Genomic DNA, 5,948 nt, shown 5'->3' on the forward strand with positions numbered 1-5,948 from the left:
TTTAATATTAAGAACGTTATCTTTTGAGTTTCTTTCATGAAATATAGTTGCGTGATCTAGTAATACTTCTTGCGGCAGATTCTGACAAGTTCCCACTCTCCCATTCAAATCTCCGGCAAGAATCAAACTACTTGTGTTATCTAGAGTAGATATGAAGTCATACAGAGCACAAAAATCCAACTCCCACTCTCCTTGTAAGCCTCCACTTAAATAAACTGGAACAATGGTAATGTTTTTCTCTATCAGAACAACTAAGTTTCTTCCATTTATATTTTCTAATCTAACAATATCTTCTTTCCTGCTCTTAATAGCTATTAATTGCCCCTTTTTTGCTCTACCAAATTGTGAATCCCTCGTTGCAAATTCCCAAACAAAATTATATCCCTCTAAATACTTTTCAAAATATACATGGTTACCTTCCTCTACAAAGGTTTCCAACAGAATGAAACACTCATACTTTCTAAGAAAATTAAATATATCCTGAATAGACTTACCCCTCAGCCCAGCTACATTGTAAACCAATATATCTAATTCACTACACTCTCTTTCTGCCTGACTGACGGCTTTGGCTCAATTAACTTCATCACTGTTAGTTTCATTATTATGTCCTTCGTTGGTATCCCTCATCGCCGCGAGTACAGTGTCCGTGTGATCGCCTAGGATTTCCCGCAGTCTTTCCTCTCCGCTCCGGTTGCCAATTTTCAAACGCCCGGTTTCCTCGATTCCGAAAGTCACATTCCCTATGGTAATTCGATCATGATTTACGAATACTTTTTCTTGTGGACGTATTTTAATTATCTCCTTTCTCATCGCGAATAGTTTAGCCCTAGATTTTCTTGTTTCGAAAGAGAAGTCTTTGTGCACATAATACCCAGTACCTTTCAGTTTTTTAGCATTTTTTAGAATATGGAACACATCAGAGTCATCGGGAAAGTGTGCTATTATAGGACCATTGTCCTTTGCAGCTCCTAGGGGATGAGCTCGGTTTATCCATATATCCTTTCGTGATCCCAAATAGTCAGCACAAAAGTTTTTCACCACCGATAAAGGGTTGAACGTTTTCACATTATATTTGAGCCCCTTGAAGATGAGATTATTTCGACGACTCCTATCTTCAAGATCGATAACCCGTATGGAAAAAAAATCCTTTTAGAGATTCTGATCAACGTTTTAATTCAATTTTATAACCAGGTTGTGGATGTTTTGAATAAGTTTGATAATTTATTGCTCTTTCAAGCCTTCAAGAAATTAATTGGATGTTCTTTCCAAGGGTGTTCTTGTGAATTTCTCAATTTACTATGGATATTTTATCAAAATGACCTGGTTTGTTTGAGCGATCGGCTTCAGCAAAGAGGTCGTCTTTTGGCCGTGGTTGCCGGTGATGCCCTCAGCGGCGGAGTTGGTCCAGTCTTGCAGCGTCGTCCTGGTCCCCGTGTAGGCTCCGTCCGATTCAGCACGCAGCGGTCCTCTTCATCGTTGTTTGATGTGCTCGTTGTCCGTTGTCCGTCTCGCCTCTCAGCCCAAGCACACTGCAAAGTTTTTTTGGCAGCTTCAGTGCGATTTATGACAGGGCAACAGTTATTCAACAAATTAACAAGCACTCCTAATCCGGTCTATAAAATCTTGAAAATTTTAAATAATAAACTGTGAGCTACATAGAGTGAATTATTCAATTATCTTGGCTATTGACAAAAAATTGATTGAACGGATTATTAATTCTACAATGTGTGATCTATCAGCACAATATTATACAGTTCATCTTATATATTTCACTTATCTTCGTAGGTAGTTTTAATATTGCAAAAGTTTCTGAGTAAAACTGAATGAATTCAAAATTATAATGATACAGAATTAAATCTGTATAGAAAAATTTATAATCGCTCTAGAACTGATTTGATAAAAAGAATCATGAATGGTCTAGATATAAAAAATTCTTTGTAAAATTGAATAAACTTGAGAATACTTTGAAATGACTTTGAGATAACTTTGAGGCGACTCACCGGATATTGTCTACATTGGCACACAGAAAACACTTATGACATGAATAGTCTGGAGATTCAGAAATTTGGCTGCTGACTGTCTCGAGCTGACGTCTCCACAGCTATTTATAGTGTGTCGCCATTTTGACTAGCTTTTGGAGTTCATAAACATTTTAAGTTTTGAATCTCCATCACAATAATTCAGTTCAGTATTACAAATTTTAAGTTAGATTAAAATATTCCCACAGAAACTAACAGAGAGCAGATTTTTATTTTATTTAAACAAAAGGATGTGCAGGCTGCTAGAGTCAAGCTCCACTCAACATGTCTCGAACACAAAAAACTACAAATACACTTTTTTGGAGCTTAGGAATTTGAAATTTACAGGTAATGTACACCAAAATTCCTTCTTTCATGTGTGGTAATTTGTTTTGTAAGAATTTCTGTATTTTTAGAAATATAAGTGTTTGAAAATTGTGATTTTTCACGTGGTCTTCAAAGTTTTTCAGATCACTTTTAGATATTTAAGATGTTACAAAGTGAGATTTATGAGCTTGATCTCATTACAAAATAGTGCTCTGCAACTTCTGTTAATATAGAAATAGAAGTTTTACAATGATTAATTACTTTTCCGGAATGGTATGCAAGTGTTGGAGGTTAGGCTTCCTCTACCTTGAACTACTTTACTTTGAATATTTGATAAAATAAATTAGTAAAATATAATTAAGCTCTCAAATAATAATCCAGATAGTTTGTTTTTATAGAGTGATAATTAATTTCTTTCGAAATTGCGTTATTGATAAAGATTTTCCAAGATTTCCACTAATGTGTTTGGTGAGGCTAGTTTTTCTTTTTTTTAATTTCCATTTTCCTTCTCCATAATCATGATTTTCCAAGGAAATATTGAGCTAGTCGTGACAATGTATAATTGATAACAATTATCATCGTAGTTCTGTACAAAATCAGTGAATACTTTTTCTTATATATTATTATATCGAAGGATATACCGTATTAGGACCCAAACTTGATTTAAAACTACTCTAGCCAAGCATAGGAAACTCTGGTTGTCTGAAAACAAATAACAGGAAACAATCAAAGATCAAAACTATATTGTAGAACAGTGGTTCATTCAACGACTCTGATGGAGTGATAGGACATCAGACCTAATAAAATAATATTGAACAACCGCAGTGTGAACAATATTATTACAACCGCATTTATTACTGTTTCTGTACAGTGCTTTATAGTGAGATACATTCCGAACTGTCAGCGTTCATTGTAAATTACACCAACGCACCCAATTTAACCAATGCTGACGGTTCAAAATGAATCTCACAGCACGTACTATCCCAGTATGGTACCCTAATGAGCTCGCGTCGTTTAATTATTAACAAATCGTGCTCTGAGGGGGGATTCCTCTCTAGAAATCGGGGTGAACAGTCTCCCCCTTTACTACACCACCCGTTCTCGATAAGAGGGTGTTTTAAAGGTGAACCTGCCCCCTTCCTCCACAATCCCACCCTGAAGGGGTTTACCGCACACAAATTAATTTCCGTAGTACAGTAACAACGAGGCAACCTGTATTGTAGTATAACTATTTGTACATAAGGGATTATGTATGTATATATAACATGCTATAATGAGATTCACTCTGAAACTGTCAGCATCACTCGAATGAGAAGCATTGAGGATACCTGTAGGATATGCTGCCAGTTTTATGTGAATCTAACTCGTAATCACGTAACCAACGGGTGTTGTGCTATATAGGTAGGTTGAAAGCAAGCTTTGGTGTGTTTGTTATATGTATATACACATCAAACCTTGGGTTGAACGAGCAGTGGTGAGAATATTGTAACAGTGATAATAATTGGAAAACCAAGGAGCAGAGCAAAGACATTGCAGATGTGCATCTATTGTGAACTGATATTGTAATTGTGAGCATATTCTGAACTGGTATAGTGATTGTGACCATATTGTGAATTGTGATTGTCAGTATATTGTGTACTGCAGGTGGGATGTGAGAGAAGGTTATATTATAATGATATGATGCAATCAAGTGTACGGTTGAAAATGCTGTTGTGTGATGATTGATTATTTATAAAGAATATTGGCAGTTTTAAGTTAATCTCACTATAGGGAGATTGAGAGCGTATTTGAACTAGAATTGAGATAAATACGATATGTCTATGTGTATTAAGATGAAAGAAGCTAGTACGCAACAAGTTATATGAGTGCTAGAGATGTGAGTGAGGTTGATTAAATCGATTAAAATAATGGAGATATAGTATGGTCTGGTTCGAATGATTGGAGAAGCAGAGAGGTATTGAGAGTTGTATGTTTGGTGCACTGTAAAGGAATGGAATGTACTGAATTGAGGAATGAGAAAATCCAACTAGTGAGCCCACCTCAAAGGGCTGAAGATATTCAAGTTAATTGAACATTCATGATTTCTCATTCTATTGCTATTCTCATGAAATAGTTCTCTGCTCCTCATTATGGATTTCAATGTTCCGTCACTTCTCATCACAGTCTATAATGGAGATGTTGAACTACAAGAGAATCATGAGATTGTGTTGATGAGGAACTTAAGTGAAGTACTAAGCAACTTTCCTTATTCAAGGCTACTAGAAACGATAGAATTCAATAAAAATCAGATCACCCTTTTGCATTTTATTCATTTACCTCAACATTTTTCGAATATTTTGAACCATTTTCAAGACTTCCAATTGAAGATTATTTTCATAATCTCCATTCCATTGAATTCCAAATACTGTCTAGAACAGATATAGAACCCTATTCAAAAAAAAAAAAGAATTGTTGTAATTCTTTCAGACAAGGTATGGATGGATTGTATTTTAAATATCTTCCTTTCAGAGTAGTCTCTATGCAAAGTTAGTAGACAGAACTAACTTTGTCTACTAACTTTGGTCTCTATGTATTGTCCTGATTTTTTATTCGAGCAGTGCCACAGATGGAGACGTCACACATGTAAAAATCTTATACTGAGTCCTCGGTGTTATAACCTCGAACTTATAAGTTTGTGAATGAACACTATAGAACACCAGATTGAGAGAGTCAGTACAAGATTTAATACAATCGTCCAAATCGCAGGAGGCATAAACTCTTGCACACCCTTGATTTGTTCAATGTCTGATTGTGTGAGAATAATATTTTTTTCAAATGTATGTTGTAATGTAGCAATCGCTAGACACTAGATTCAGTGACCTTAAATTATTACCTGTGTTGAAGACAGTATATAAAATCAAACAGGTCGAGCAAAAACCTCGATGCATATAATTTGCGGGATTGTGCCTCTAATAAATTTTGAAGGTCTAGGATAGGTTCGATAAACCAAATTCCGTTCAGAAGATATTTCGAGGACAGAATCTTCTCGAGTTTTAGGCTCTATTGTGTGATTTTTACACTACAGCTGCTTCTGCTCTGTAGTAGGAAATTTATTCCTAAGTACTGTTGAAGTTGGGCACAGATAAAAGCCGATATATTAGCAGGTAGGGACAGAGAACATAATGATCTCGATCTGACCGCACTCAATATCTCCACTTAGATTTGTTCCTTTATCCAGATTTGGATCAATATTTTAATGATCGTCTTTGGTCGGTGCTTAACAAGTACAAACGTGCCAAACACAAAATCTGAAGGGCTAAATAAATAATCGAACTCAGGAAATAGAGTTTAAAATTTGAAATATAATGAGCAATAATAATAATAATTGATGAACATTGCAGTTTCAAGATTTTATAAACAGGTTTTGAATAATTCAATGTCGAAAGACTTAATTGAATTTGTGCTATGATGCTTGGCTATCATGCACGTTCTTTTTACAAAGTCTAAAAATTCTTATAGATAAATTGAAATTCTAAATGATTTAACCAAAAAATATTACAATATATGAAACTTAATCGAGGTCGTGGTTCAGGCAGATAAGGACAGTTAAACGACCACAGAAAA

This window comes from Nilaparvata lugens, chromosome 4, assembly GCF_014356525.2.
Source record: "Nilaparvata lugens isolate BPH chromosome 4, ASM1435652v1, whole genome shotgun sequence".
In the NCBI taxonomy this organism is placed as follows: Eukaryota; Metazoa; Arthropoda; class Insecta; order Hemiptera; family Delphacidae; genus Nilaparvata; species Nilaparvata lugens.